Source organism: Equus asinus, chromosome 23, assembly GCF_041296235.1.
Source record: "Equus asinus isolate D_3611 breed Donkey chromosome 23, EquAss-T2T_v2, whole genome shotgun sequence".
NCBI classification, from domain to species: domain Eukaryota; kingdom Metazoa; phylum Chordata; class Mammalia; order Perissodactyla; family Equidae; genus Equus; species Equus asinus.
The window spans coordinates 40932603-40949164 of NC_091812.1; positions in this window are offsets into that span (position 1 = coordinate 40932603).

A 16562-nucleotide genomic window follows, 5' to 3' on the forward strand; every position below is an offset into this window, starting at 1 on the left:
GTGTAGAGAGTTGCTGGTTTTGTTTTGATTTTAACAAGATATGTAGAATTATTTTCTCTGAGCTATGGTTAGGTGTAACTGGTAAAAATAAAACTGATTTTTCGTTAAAAATGGGGAAACGCCACTTTCCAATTCTCTTTTTTTATTCTCATCTTAAATACTAGAACTACCTAAATTCCCATGCTGCCTTCCAGAAGAGCAGCACTCAAGACAAAAAGGTCCAAGAGCTAGGAGGTAGAGAGGATGGGAAAACTTTGTGTGGGGTACCATCCCACTGGAATGGCTAAAGAGCTGCCAGTGACAGAGAGAGGCAGCAGATGCAACCTCCATCTATGGAAGCTCAAAATGGAATAATCAAAGGACCAAAGCAGGACAGGCTGTCCCATTCTAGACATCAAGAGGTAACCCTAGAGGCAGGAGGCCTGGAGTTGCACAGAAAGCTGAGTTCCTTTAGCAGGGCCTCAAATCTGCTGCCAAGTTCTTAGCAGCTGAAAACCAAAACTGGGGCATGAACTGTTACATAATCCGTATGATCAGAGAGAATTATGGAAAGTTCCTCAGAGGAGGCGGAAGAGCTTTTCTTAGCAGTAAATTCTCAAAGAAGTGTCTCATCTGAGGCTTTTATAGGAGACATTCAGTGATGTAGGTGACAAGGCCCTCAATAATGCCACCACAGGAAGTGTAGGGATGAGTTGCCTGTGCTTCCTTTGACAAAAACCCAAGGCCAAGAGCTTTGCAGAGGTTAATGTAAGAGCTAGTAACCTGGATGCTGGGCCTGATCAGAGAAGTGTCCAAGGATGTCCAGCTATGGGGTTGACTAAGTATCAAAGACAGAAGAGTGTGTTTTAAAAATCTGAGAAACATGGAGACTGGTATGAACAGCAAAATGAGGCAGATATTGGGAGCAGTTTTAAAGCCAGAAAAGTAAACTGAGAAAGTGAGAGGAGCATCCTGTGGGTGTGAGGGTACCTGGGATGTCTCAAGTCAGCCAGGAGAGGAATTGATCTAACGTTTAGACAGAAAGAGCTCTGCTTCCCCGGGGACTGGAAAGGGACAGGAAAGCCACAGGTCTGTTGGAACTAGCCACTGAAGGCTCGAGCCTGCTGTCTTGGGAATGAATCATGGGCCCCGGGTGTCCTGGGCCTGATGACTAAACTGGGGTGGCTTAACTGTCTCCTGTGTCCCTTCTTGGTGCATTTTTACACCCAGGGAATTCTAAGCTTGGCAGAAAAGTCGTTATGCCTTTGATGTGCTTGCACTTCGCAGGGAGACTTGAGAAAATAGAGAGGCTTCCAGATTTACTAACCTTAAAAGTGCCATGGAAGTTAAGAGAAGGATAAATATTCTTCTAATTTGGGGGATGGAGAAGCTTCCTGGAGGAGGTGGCTTTGGATTTAGGGTTGAATGATGTGGAGGATGTTGACACTGATGGCATAGACAGCCGAGAACTAAGGGACAGGAGGGATAACAGTGAGGCAGTGGTCAGGTATGGCCAGAGTGTCAGCTTTCGAAGGAAAGGAAGGTTACTTCTCTGTCCTTCTGTGCATTTCTAATGTCCCAAGCAGCCAGACTGTAACCTCCTCAGTACCTGTTAACATTCTCAAACTCATTCTTTGAGTCTAGGTGCTGTGCTAGCTGCCTTACATGTCATGTCCAGTTAAGGAAGAAGGTGATGTTTTATTATAAGTTAATAGCAAGTGAAGACTGATAAAAAATGAGCACTTTGGTCAAGATCACACAGCTGGTGATGATGGAACTGGGTTCAGAATTCTGCCCCATGCTTCCTGCTCATTAGCCCTATTGCCCTCCTTGAAGTCAAGAACCGGCCTTTCTTTTATACCTTACTGAACTCAAGATCAGTGCAGAGCAGGTACTCGAAAGATTCCTCTCGGGCCCCTGCCTGCTGCCAACACTATATCTCCAGAGTCGGATGCTAGGAAGACCAGGCTGGCTCAGGCAAGGGGGCCACTTCCTGGGGTCTCAGTTGCTAGGGGTAGATTATATTTTAAGTACCTATTACCTGACTTCTAAACTAGAACTATTTGTGTGAGATGATTATAGGAAACCTAGAGTGGAAACTTTAAGGGAATTAGGATGGAGGCAAGTTGGAGGAACTGTGTGAACAGGAGTGGAAGAGGCATACTGAATGGAGAATTTTGGGGCACTTTGGGACAGCTCTACATAACTACGTCAGTAGGTTCTAGAATTTAAATAAAATAAATTCATCAAAAAAGTTATCAAGCCAGGAACAAGTAGGGAATTTATTCATTCATTCCTTCATCCATCCACCTATCCCATCCATCCTTCAAACCTATAACAAGGGCCTGCTTTGTGCCTGGTACTGGGCCAGGTGCTAGAGAAGTTACTTACACTATTTAGACATGATCCCTTCCTTTCAGGAGTTTCTAGTCTGGTGGTTATGGGAGAAGAGGTAAGATATACTTAAAAATGAATTCCAAACAAGATAGTCTTAAGGCTCACAAGACAGGGACAAAGTGCTCTAGGAGCTCCAAGGTGGGCAAGCTCAACAACACCGGGTGAAGCTTCCTGTAGGAGGCGGCATCTGAGCGGGCCTTGAAGAGTGGGCAGGATCCCAGTACATGGAGCCAAGGGAGACATCTAGACATAGGAGGGGCATAAGGAAAGGAAAGGAGACAGGAAATTGCAGGGTATATTGCGGGGCTAGGAAGTGGCCTGTGTGGCTTCACAGAGCCTGTGAAGGAGATTGGAGATAAAGCTAGAAGGGCCCTGCTCTTGATTCTAAGGAGCCCTGAGGCTTTGGCTCAGGATGGGCTCTGTTATCAGGAGGGGTTTGCTTTGCTGTTATGCCTGGGGAAGCTTGGGAAGGGCTAGTGATGGTGGCAGGGCTGAGAGAGTGTAGCGGAAAGGGAGAAAGGATGGGTGCTTAAAGTCGGACAGACATGAGTGGGATTCCCAGCTTGTCTTTCTACATTGCTAAGGAATCGAAAGCAAGCTATTTGGTTTTCTGTGCCTTTACTTTTTCCATCTCTAAAACTCTGTTTCCTAAAGGAAAATGTTTAACAAAGCTAGGCCTAAAATGGTTTCAATTTCTGGCGCTGGAGGCTATGGCCCTGTGCCTGTCTCCAAATTTTTTAGCACTTGTGAGTTCCAGGGGGGCAGAAGTAGCGTCTATTTCAATACTCCTGTGCCCTGCCTGCCACAGAACAGACACATGCCTCTGGTTAGTGGAGATTCAGGGTGGAGGTAGTGACATGATTAGCAGGGGACCAAGTGATTCTTCCCATCCGTGCCCTGGATCTTGAACTTGGAGCAGAGCTCCAGTCTTAGAGAGGGCATTAAGCCTGGGTGGGGGCAGCCCCACGCTGATGACTGGCTCAGGATGACATGCAAGAAGCATGCAGTCAGGGTACCAGAGGTTAAGAGCCTGGTTTGTCATTGTTTATAACAGTGAAAAGTTGGAAACAACCTAAATGTCCAAGAAGAGGGGATTGATAAAATAAATTATGGAAGAGGCATGCTCTGAAATACTGTGAGGCCATGGTATTGATCCAAGTTTATTTACGAAGTAATATCATTACAATATAGTCAATTAATAAGTAGATTTTAAGGCAGCATATATAATATGAGCTTATTATAAATATCTATATATTCTCTTCTATTACAATTAATGTGTCCATCATCCTGGCAAAGACCCATCACTCTACTTGTGCACAAAATCCTATTCATTCATTCTACGTCTTCAAGGGCATGGATCCAGTAGTTCTGTCCTTTATCATTTTCCCCCTCTCCTCTAGATTATTACCATTACCTTAAAAACAGGACATACTATGACTCATCCAAAAAACTAAAATAAAATATCAAACCTTTCTTGACTCCTCCATCTCCTACTGGTTACCATGTCATCCCTCTGCTTCCTTCATAGCAACGCTTTTTGGAAGTTATTTATATTTGCCTCTACTTCCTCTCTGCTCATTCTTTCTTAAATTCACTCTGATCATGTTTTCATTCCTACTGCCCCACCAAACGACTCTTGTGAAGTCATCAATGCCAAATTTGGCTCTACTTTGTCTATCAAATGATCAATTTCCTCTTCTTGTCTTATTTAACCTTCTAGCATCCTTTGTCCAACTGATCACGCCTGTTATGACACGTCCTTTATTTGGCTTCTGGGACTTCAAACCCTCCCCATTTTCCTCTCACCTCTCTTGCTGTTCTTCCTTAGATGATTTTGCAGATTCCCCTAGTTTTCCTTAATTTTTAATGTTACTTTACTCCAGGGCTCCGTCCCTGGACCTCTTCACTTTTCTGTGCTTTCTATAGGGGATCTCATTCAGGTCTGTGGATTAAACACCATCTGTCCACTGAAAATTCCATAACGATATCTCCAGTCTCAACATTCTCGCTCCTCGCATGCTTAATAGGCATCTGAAACTTAAATTCCCCATATGGAAATTTTGGTTTTCCCAGCCCTGCCCCTCCCATGCTCCACAACTCATAAACACCCCTCTATCGTCTCAGGACATCTTGATTCCTAGGTTTCTCTCACATTACACAGCAATGCATCAGCAAAGTGAGCTGGTACTATCTGAACTCTGCTCTAAATGCCAGCAACACCTTAAAACGCTTCCTGAATCTGACTACTTCTCATCACTCCTCAGCTCTCAGCTAGTCTAAGCTGCCAATATCACTTTTTTTCTAGGCCTACCTGGTTCTGCCTCCCCTGTTTTCTCTACATAGCAACCAAACTCATCCTTTTAAGACATTCATTTCTGCTTACAGCTCTCCAGTGGCTTCCATCACACAGAATAACCCCAAAGTCTTCACCACGCCCACAAGGCCCTGTGATCTGGCCCCCTCTGCCTCTCAGACCTCATTTCCCACCCTTTTGCCTCTCCATCATTACTTTCCAACTACACCAACCTCTTTGCTGTTCTTTGATCATTTCCAGAATGTTCCTGCTGTAGGTTTTTTGAATTTGCTATTCTCCCTACTTGAAAGTATCTTCTCGCAGATTCCTGCTGAGCCTGCTCTCTCACTTTCTTTAGGTAATTTTCAAATATTCCTTAACTAAAGAGGTATTTTCTGATCTCTCATTCATAAAATAATATTCCTCCTTTGTGTTGCTCTATGCCTCCTATCATTACCCATTATGTGTGGTGTAGGAGTTGTGCCCAACTCCTGGGGAGGTCATTCATGTTAGCTGCAGTGTAACTAACTATTGGCTCCTCCTGGAAGTCTGCAGTGAACAACCTGCATAGCTGTGTATGGCATACATGCTAGCACACATAGCATAAATTTATTCATTTATTTGTTTGTTTTCTGATTTCCTGCATTGTAATATAAGCTCCTCCGAGATGGGGACTTGGAGTACCTCAGCATGGAGAACAGCACCTACGACATAGCAGATGCTCAAAAATTATTTGATCTATGAACTAACATGTGCTTGGTCTATGCATGTGTCTATGTGGGAGAAAAAGAAATACCAAATATTGACAGCAATTATATCTGGGAAATGGAATTATGTGTGATTTTTCACTGTCTTCCTTATTGTTTCCTTAGGGCATGGATATTTTAATAAGAATATATTATTTTTACATAGACAAAGGTATTTTGGAGTCAGATAAACCTGAGATTGAATTCTGGCTCTACTCTTTATTTGTTGCATAAACTTGGGCAAATTTATTACCATCTCTGTGTCTCTTTGAAATGGAGATACTATCTAGTTTATTGGGCTGTTGTGAGGATTAAATAGAATATGTATGCCAAAGCTTGGCACGGCACCTGTCTGAGAGTAAGCCTCTAGGAAGTGGGACTCCCTCTCTTCCTCTTATTTATTATTGTTGTTATTACTCTTTTGGAGGGTAGGAGGGGATATCGCTGAGATGTAAATATATGCCTCCAAGTCTTAAGGGACAAATGGGTCTGTGTTTAACTCCAGGTGTCCTTCTCTGACGGTAGGTGGAAGGGAGTTGCTGGGCTGGACCCAAGACAGTGAAGCATGGTAAGTTCATGAAGGAGAAGCCAGGACAGTGCCATTCATATCTCAATGAAGACCTATCATTAATAGGATTTTAAGTCTTTTAAGACTTCTAGACCCCTAACTGCTTTCTTGAGGATTCTAGCAGTCAGATGGCTAGGTGGTCAGGAAGAAGAGGGAGGGATCCTATCCTCTGTTTTTCACTGGGCCTGCGAATTGTTGAAACCCAGGTGAAAGAAAGGCTGAGGCACTGGAAGCAAACAGTGGGGGCTCTAGGGTTTGCTGGAGGGAAGAAAAGCTGCAGGGGAGCCTGTCAGAAGCCCAATGGGCCCTCCCTGGGCCAAGTGCCAGAGCCAGGAGAACGTCTATACCTTGGCCCAGAGACTTGGGGGACACAAGCTCCGATCTCATCATGCCAAACATGATGCCAAACATTAGGTCAAACAGCAGTGGGCAGATTTGTAAGTCATAGATTTATGGTGATCTTTATCTTGCTCAAACTCATGTTCATGTCCATCACAGTGATGAACTTTGTTGCTCACCTGTGGGCTTTCTGGAGAGCCCAGCAGAGAATGTTTCAACCAATGGCTCAGTTGTTAACTTTGGTAACACTTCTGGCCTGAATCCTGTTACCTCCCACCGTGGGGAGCTCAGCTAAATTAATTTAGAGTGAAATCTGAAGGTCCTGCTTCTTCTCGCTCCTTTAAAACTAGAACAAGCCTTAAGCAGAGAGCTCCCTCCCCCTGTGCTCTGGCCCATCCTCATTTCTGTAGGATTTCTAGAGCCATTCTAAGCAAAAGTGTCCCAAGCTCTCAAATATGAGTAGCAACAGGAAGGACAAAGATGGTCATTGGCCAAAATTTCTAGTTAATCAAGTTTTTTCAAATCCAAAAGATATCCCTTCCTAAGACTTGAATCCTAAATGTCTCTCGGGCATATATAAGGGCAGATAAAGAAGCTTTTATTTCCGGTTCACCTAGCAGCACTCCCAGAGATCCCGTCTCTCAGTCTTTTGAATGCTCTTCTTGATAAAAGAGAGAGAGGACAAGGAAATGAGTTTGTCTTTCCTAGGTCTCCAGGCCAGGTGTACCAGAAATGTCATGGCATCTATCATGGCTATACTTCTTTCTAAAAGAAACTGCCCTACCTTAGCACCATGTTTTAACCGAGCATTAATGCTTCTACCCTGACAACAGTTGATTGCACCAGGAGCGGGGACCCGACCCAAGGGCAAGTAAAACACTGGCTGGCCAGTGGCCCATGAGGTGATATGGTGCTAGAAACTCTGCTCCAACAGGAAAGAGCAGAAGCAGTGGGATTTTTACCCTCAGGAATTTGATTGAAGCAGCCCTGAGGTGAAAGTGTGCATCTTGTAAGCAAGAGGGGTCACTATCCAGCTGAATTTGGAATAAATCAAAATTATGAGAAAGCAAAAAGCACAATACAGAGAAGACTTATATAAAGGTTTTGAGGCATTTGCTGCATCATTAGAAGAGGAGTGGACCTAAGTAGACACAAACACTGTTACTAGGGATCAGTTGTCCTCAGTGGAACTGTTTGTGGGTTCGATAGTTTCATGGTCATAACTTTAAGCAACTCCATAAACTGACTTGCAGTAGAAAGACTGAAACTAGTTTTCCAGATCTTTTTTTTTCTGCAGTACACAGAAAAGGTGGTGTCAGTGTCCCCCCCAGGACTCGATCTTCCAGCAAATATCACGAGCACATTCTTAGCTTTCAAAATCAGTCTTGGCAGCCTTGCTCTTCTCTGACCACCTTTGGCCATCCATAAAGCTATTTTCCATTGAGATGTTTTGAGGCTCACATGAAGATGACATTAGAGGAAGTTTCCGTTTTGCCTCTGTTTGGCTCCATGAACGCATTTAGTCTGTACTGAGTCACAGCCCATACAATTAGACAGGTACATTCTCCTCCCTTCCCGTGTTCCCACCTTCCTCCAGGGGGAAGCCCTGCTGGATTCACAGCCCGCCAAGCACATTTTCCATTTGGTAATAGAGCCCTCAGGGGTTATGTGTGAAAGGATGCAACAGAGATGAAATCTTCTCAGACACTTTGCATTATATTGAATCTTGGTTTTTGCCTTAGCTCCTCTGGTTTTTGCCTTTAATTATGTCCATAGAAAACTGTACAAGTTGCAACCAATGAAGAGATCAAGAGGGTAATTGGAGGTCATTTTATTTCCTAGAAGAGGCTTAGCTCTAATTGGAAGCAGATGAAAAGACTGCAGGATTCCCTCTAATTCAAAGGTTCTCAGGGATACACATAAAAATAATTTAAATCTTTTGAAAGCCAAAGAAATGCAAGATTCAATCAATATAGCAGTTGGGGATGATGTGGCAGATTTACCTCAGGAGATGAAACAACTGGGAAACGGGCTCTGCCATCTACACATGAGAATCTGTGTGTCCATCAGCTCTGCAGAGAAAATTCATCATCATCCCATTAGGACCCTCTTCTGTAATCAGTAAGTCATAAGAAGAGGAGATGGCAACTCCAGAAATATTTGCGAAGGTAATCCCCAAATGGTTTGGGATTGTGTAATTAGCACCTTTTAACCTCAGATATATAATTGAATAGAATTTTTAAGGAAAACTATAAATTATTAACATTTTCGAAATAAAAAAATCTGTGCTTATTTAGTATTTTATCATTTCCAAAACTTAAAATAATTTAGCCTGTTAGAATAAAGGTGTGTCTGGTAATTCTAATTTTATAAGTATACTTCCGTTAATCTATTTAAATTTATGATTTTAAGTTAAGTTTACTTTATAAATAGTATTGGAACATGTAAAAATTAAGATTCACTGAATTTATAAGTTTAATTTGTAGCTTTTCAGGGTTTAGGCCCTTAGTTTTACATGCTAAATCAGACAACTAGTGTACTTATAAAGGCTATATGATGGTAATGATGGTGGATTTAATGTCCACATAACTTCCCTCTCTCTTGAAATCCTACTAAAACTATGGCAAAGTTGTTTTTTTGTTTTCTTTTTGACAGAAGCCCATAAAGATGGGGAGAAAAGGCAAGTAGACAATGGCAATAAATTTTGAAAGCTGAAAAGCAGATGGATGATTTTTAATTTACTTAGCAGATACAAGAAACCTGAATCTTAAGCCTGAAATGGAGAAAGACAAGAATATCTTGATTTAAATCCCAGAACCCTCCAGAGGCTCAGACAGAAACTGAGGAGCAAGGTGGGGGGTAGTGGCCAGAAAGGGCACATTGATTAAAAGTGGTTAGAGCCCTAGATCTCATCCCTCATTGCAAGCCTCTAGGAGGGTGCCTCTCCCCATCCAGGCAGAATAAATGTGGAGGTTTCTTCTCTGAGCAGAATCAAACACAGGGGCTCCAGACTGGAAGACTCCAAGCCACAGGTGACAGTGTGAGCACTGTGCTGAAGAAAAGAGAGTAAATTAATGTATGTACATGTCGTGCTGAGTGCTCATACCCCAGTCTTCCTTCCCCATTCGGTTCCAAGAACAACTGACAGCTCAGCCTCTATCCCTCAGGCAGGAGATTGGAAGACTATACTCTGGGGAGTCTGACTAGCCCAAGAGGAAAGACCTAGAGATAGTGGCCTCAGGGATTCCTCATTAATGGCCCAGCCAGATCCATCTCAGTGAAGATCAATGTCGACAAATGCCACTACATGCTCAGGACTTCCAATCCGCTCTTTACTTGCTCACTTTTTGACACGAGCAGACAAACAGCATTCGTCAGACATCTGAGAAAAGACTCTAATATGGAAAAGACAAACAGACCAGTGAGTGAGAAAGAGCAGAGACTGCACAAGGAAGGAAACTTACAAAAAAAAATGATTGTTACAATAATCAGAAATGAACACAGATATTGCATTCATGAAACAAGACCAAGGTGGGATAAAAGGAACATTCAGGGAATAAAAAAGAGCTCTTGGAAGTGAAAGACATGATAGTGCAAATGAAAGAAATCAAAAGAGCTAGGAAATAAAGGTGAGGAATCCCTCCAGATAATGAAAAAAATAATAGAGATGGAAAAAAGAGGATAAACGTAAAACAATAGGGCAGCCAATTTAGGACAACCAACATCCAAATAATGGAAGTTCTAGAAAGAGAGAAACAGAAAGAAAAAAAACCAGCTGAGTTAATCATGAAAGAAATAATAAGATAATTTCCCAGATCTATAGGATTGGAGTTTCTGGATTAAAAAGACTCATCAGGTTCCCAACATGACTAGTTACAGCATTGCAGAATATCAGAATTGTGGAGCTACATAACTTCTAGAAAGAAATAAAAACATTTTCAAGAATTAATAATTGAAATGGGAGGAACTTGGCAGTAGCCATAACAAAAACTAGAAGACAACTGAACAATGACTTCAAAATTTGGAGGCAAAATAATTTCCAACTTAGAATTTTCTACCCAGACAAACTATAATTAAACGTGAGGGTAGAAAAAAGATATTTTCAGACATAGAAATGTCAAAACATTTAGCTCCCATACACACATTCTCAGGAAGCTAGTAGAGGGCATGTGTCATCAAAACAAGGGAATTAGTGCACCCTATCAGGTAACAACTGGAAATGTTGAGTTCCTATATTCTGATTTTCTTTTATAGGTCGCTCAGCTCTGTGTCAGAATGTTGGACATTTGAGAATGATTAGAATTTAAATAGGAAGCGATAATTCTAAAGTGTTCTATTATATAAATTATACAGAGATAAGAAAACAAGACACAGATGGGGGGGAATCTCCAGGATGTGGTGAAGGGAGGTGTCAGGAGCCCCAGGCAGGGAGGATGACCATGGAGACTCAAGCAGTGAAAATTGAGAGGTAGACAGATTGTCATCACCACATGATTGGCCATAGCTCTAAATCAGCTAAACTACTGAGGATATGCACCAACAAAACAGGAGTGTAAACCAAGAAGGAGGGAGACATAAGATCCAGGAAATAAAGATCTCACTCCTGAGAAGACAAAGGGAAATCCTGGGATGACAGTAAAGAGAAGTCCCAAGTGACAGTATGTGGCAGGCCTAGACCAGAGCAAGTAGAAGGGGAATGAAATTCTCTGGGAGGGAGGTCTCCAAGGGGAAAAAACGGCAGTGTTCAATCCTAACCTGATAAAATTTATGAAATATTGTAGCGAGAGATTCGTGGGAAGAATAAGCAAAATTTACAAACACACACATACACAAACAAAAACCCTAAGCAATTTTTAAAAAAGAAAGCAATTTTTAATATCATGGAAAACAAAAAAATAAGAAGTAAAACAGAATCTTAGCGCCCTATAATGCTTAGCTTTGAATAACATTTACATGGACAAATAATGTGACCGCTGAGAATTGGGTCAACCAAAGATCTGAATATAACTGTAATGAGACGAAGGTTCTGGAGAAGCAAAGAGGAAGTGGCATGAGGGAGCGAAGTCTTCTGTTATGAAAGGTCAGGAGAAATAACGGAACTACCAAAAGGTAGCAGGATATGCTTATTATTTAGAAATACAGAGAAGCGTATATACCAAAGGAAATGGCTGAAAGGGTCAAGAGCATCTGTCTCTGGAACAGCGAAGGGGGTAGTGGGAGCAGTGGGCCAAGCAGCCAGTTTTTTTGTTATAAGGCTTTTTGTACTATTTGTGAGTTACGTGCATAAGTTACTTTAACGAAAATACAAAATAATTTAACAAATTAGAATATGTTGAATGTATAAATACTATTTAAAATGTTTAATGCTTAATTGTTTGTAAATGGGACTGATTTAACCAAAGTCTCCTAAAAGCAATTGTCAGATTTGCTGGAATTACATACAAAACAATAAAGTTCGTAAGTTGAACATAAAAGCTTAAGGAAGAATTAGGTCCAATTAATTTGTAAATTAATTTAATATTATTTTTAAAAAACTAAAGTAACTTCTGAATGTCCTTTCTGTGCAGAACAGCCCTCCGTGAAGACATGACGTTCCCGCATATTGTCAGCTGCAAGAGCCTGTGCTAAATGCTGGAGGAGGGGAGACGGCTGGGGGAAAGTGGCTGACTCAGCTTTGGAAAAAGAAAGCCAAGTCTTCACTGTGGGCTGTTCATCAGCATCAGCCATCTATACACTGGGGAGATGGACTGAGGTGGGCACCCCAGTATCTCACCCACCCAGGAAGCTGGCTTCCTGCAAGTGCTTCTGTATCAGACGTCAGGATAGGCTATTTGATCTTGAAGCTCTGCCTGGTCATTCCTGAGTCATCTATTGTGCTGAGCAGCCTTCTCTGCGGCTCTGGGCAATTCCCAGTGGGGTAGATAGTAAGGCTGACAAATTGCTTTCTCAATCCTGTTAGCGACCTTCATTGCCCCACAGTCATTAGGCTCTGGGGAAATGAGCAGTGGCTGCTAATTAGGAATAGATTGAGGTGGGGATGAGTAGGCAGCAGAAGATGAGTGGGGATCCAGGGACACAGTTCAGAGACTTTTGTCTAAAGAAGTCCAGCCTGAAAGGAAGGACAACTGTTGAATTAGCCCACACTAATGAGCACTAATTTTAAAAGATTACAAAAGATGTTTCCACAGTCGCCATCAGGAACCAATTTTTTCCACATTTTGTGGTCTCCCAGCTCTTCAGGATGTGGGACTGGGAAGGCTGAATTTAAACAGGCAGACGATTCTAAAGCACTGTGTTGAGCAGGACTTCAGAAGGACTCCTTAGACCAGGGTCTGCAAACAGTTTCTGTGAAGAACCAGACAGTGAATATTTTAGACTTTGCGGGCTGTATGATCTCCATCGCAACTGCTTAACTCTGTCATTTTAGCACAAAAGCAGCCATAGACAATATGTAAATGAAAGAGTGTAGTTGTGTTCCAAGAAAACTTTATTTACAAAAATTGATGGTGGACAGTAGTTTGCTGATCCCTGACTTAGATGAAAGTGTGAAGAGGTAGAAATGCTAAGGAAGGAGTCTCTAATGGTGGAATTTCAGGCTATTTGACAAGTAGGTGAATATCAGTCAGAATCTTACCTTTTGCAACTATTAGAAGACTATCCAAACTTGCTTAAGCCAAAACGGAGTTTTTTTGTTTGTCTATATAACTGAAGATCCAGAGGTGGAACAGGATTTAGGAGCAGTTCTAAACGACTTTTGTTCTTTCTCATCTTGGAGCTCAGATTCTCCTCTGTTGAGGGCATTCTCAATAAGCTTCTCTTCTTTTTTTTTTTTTTTAAGATTTTATTTTTCCTTTTTCTCCCCAAAGCCTCCCAGTACATAGTTGTGTACTTTTAGTTGTGGGTCCTTCTAGTTGTGGCATGTGGGATGCCACCTCAGCATGGCTTGATGAGCAGTGCCACGTCTGCGCCCAGAATTCGAACCGGCGAAACCCTGGGCCACTGAAGCAGAGCACGCAAACTTAACCGCTTGGCCATGGGGCCGGCCCCTAAGCTTTGCTTCTTAGAGTCATAAAATGGCTGCCAGCAACTACCAAGGCTGGACCCTTCCAGACTCACATCCTGTAGAAAGAGCATGGAATTCCTGGTAGAAGACTTGAGATGCACTAAAATTACACTGGCTTTAAGCCAGGTACCTTTTCAGTCTCCATATCCGCTAGGACAAGGCTCTTTTTTTGTTTTTCTTCTTCAGAAGGGGTATGATTACTCTTGGGCATTGTTCTTCCATATGCACATTACAATCAGCTTGTCAAGCGCCATGAAAAGCCTTGCTGGGCTGTTGACTGTATTAAATCTATAGCCCGATTTGGAGAGAATCACCATCTTGATAACATTGACTTCGTATTCAAGAATGTGGTGTAGATCTCTCCATTGATTTAGGTTTTCTTTAATATCTTTTAATAATGATTTATAATCTTCCCTGTAGAGTTATTAGATATGTTTTGTTAGATTTATTTCTAGATTCTTGATATTTTTTGATGTGATTGTAAATGTTGTCTTTGTTATTTATCTGTAGCTGCGTGCTACTCCAACACTTAGTAACTTAAACAGCAATAAACGTTCGTTGTCTCCATTGCTATATGGGTCAGGAATTTGAGAGTATCTTAGTGCTGACTTGGATCTCTCATGAAGTTGCAGTCAAGCAGTCAGCCAGGGCTACTGTCATTTGAAGGTTCAACTGGAGCTAGAGGATCACTTCCAAGGTGGCCACTCACATGACTAGCAAGTTGGTGCTGCTTGTTGGTGGTAGACCTCAGTTTCTCCACCTTGGGGCTTCTCCACAGGCTGCTTGAGTGTTCTCACAACATGGCAGCTACCTTTCCTTAGAGTGAGTGATTTAAGAGAAAGAGAAACCCAGGAAGAAGCTATCCTTTTTATGCTCTAACCTCAAAAGTCACATAGCATCGTTTTCTACTCATTAAAAGTGAGACACTAGTCTGGCTCGTTTTCAAATGAGGGGGATTAGATGTCACATTCTCTGGAGATTAAAAAAAGCACAATCTCCATGGTCTAAGGTTTGTTTTTTGTTTGTTTTTTTGCAAAGAGACCTCTAAGCTTATACAGAAATGCACGTTTGTTTTTCTTACTTTTACTATGTGCTTCCACTAGATATTTGCATAAGTCCTATTAGAAGAAGACATCATTTCTTTAATGCTGTTCTCACCATGGCCTCAGTAGTCTCTGAATTCTAGCCATGCTGAACCGATTCCAGACCCCCAAAGATACTCTTGCTTTGCTGTCATTCTTTTGCATGTGCTTATCTCTCTGCCTGGAATACATTTCACATGGCTTACTCCCATGTCAGCTTTCCCTGACCTGAGTCTGGGTAGGATCCCCCTTTACATGTTTCCAGCACACCCTATACTTTCACTTTCATAGCACTAATCACACTGTAATGCAACTGTTCTCAAAGTTTGGTCGTCAGGCAGCATCAACATCACCTGTGCATTTGTTAGAAATGTAGATTCTCAGGCCCCACTCATACCCCTGAATCAGAAACTCTGGGTGGGACCCCACAATCTGGGCTTTAATAAGCCCTTTAGATAATTCTTTTTTTCTTTTTTTTTTTAAAGATTGGCACCTGAGCTAACATTGTTGCCAATCTTCCTTTTTTCTTCTTCTTCTCCCCAAAGCCCCCCGGCACGTAGTTGTATATTCTAGCTGTAAGTCCTTCTAGTTCTGCTGTGTGGGACGCTGCTTCAGCACGGCTTGATGAGCAGTGCCACGTCTGCATCTAGGATCCGAACTGGTGAAAGCCTGGGCCGCTGAAGCGGAGCGCATGAACTTAACCTCTCAGCCTGGGGGCCAGCCCCAGCCCTGTAGATAATTCTGATGTGCACTGTGTTTGAGAACCACTGCTCCCTCTACTGTCATTGCCTGTTTACTGTTGGGACCCCCACACCAGATGTAAGCTCTGTCGGGCAGGGCTGCATCTGTCCTGTTCACCAATGTGTCTGCCAAGATCATGGCAGGTGCTCTGTCAGTTCCACTGGGTGAAATCTGAAAGACAAAGGTAAGAAAGAGTGAGGGACCTAGCCGCAGAGAACTGCCACATGTCTGACTTCCGCCTTCCTGATCCCACTTTCTTCCACCCGTCTCTAAAGTCAGCCACACTAGATACTCCACTTTTTTGTTTGTTTGCTTGCTTTTTTGCATTGCCTAGGGATTCATTCCAAATAAAATTGACTCTCAAGAAGCCAGCAGTCTTGGGGCCCTGGGAAGGCGCCATTAGCTTGAAGAAGTGCCCTGGGACAAGTCAGACAGCTGGGCTTGGGTGGGTGGTGGCTCTGTGTTAGCGACAGGATTCTGTTGAGCTCCAGCAAGTCTATGTCGCTTTCTGGGGGCTTCCAACAGCTTGTGGTGGGGCAGGTGCATTGTCTTCTCCACAGGAACCTGCAACCCAGCACAGGATGTGTAATGAGACAGGGCAGAAGCCAGATCACTGTGAGAGCACCAATGGAACCCGCTGGGGCCATGAGGGTAACAACCTAGTGACAACGGTTGCAGCAGCAAAAAGAATTTTAACCGTGTTCACTCTGAGTTCTTTCCCTTCTCCTCTCCCCATCCTTACTTGTCTCTCGCTGTTTCTCTGACTCTCCATGTCTTGATGTGGTACCCAACATATATGGACATTTCCAGGTAGGACAATGGACCCAAGTGGCAACTTACCTTTTTCTTTAGATAAAGCAAAACATCCACTGTACAGTTTTGGATTATGATTTCTGAGCAGCAGGCTTCCCCTGTGTGTGTTTGGAGGGGCAGCTTTCCCCACTTCATTTCCAAACCGGCATTTGTAATGTCATTCCCATCTGTCTCCCGCATGAATGTGGAGGTTATCATCCACGTTCCTCTAGCTGTCCTGTGGTAGCCTTTGGGGTAACAGGGCTTCCCTCTGTGATCTCTCCTGAAGGGAGTGCAGCTTACTGATGTCAATCACTGTGAACAGACAGTGGTGAGGGTGCTCTCGAGTGGCAAGGGTTAAAGATGGAGCCTGCCACAGGGAGCCAGGCAGGGATGCTTCCCTACAGTGGACCTCAACCGAATGGGAGTAAGCCAAGGGGACCCCACAGAACGAGAGTAAGCCAGATCCCTTATGCCCAATTATGAAGTTCAGGGATCGGCAAGCTGTGGCTCCTGGGCCAAATCCAGCCCACTGCCTGTTTTTTAAATAAAGCTTTATCAT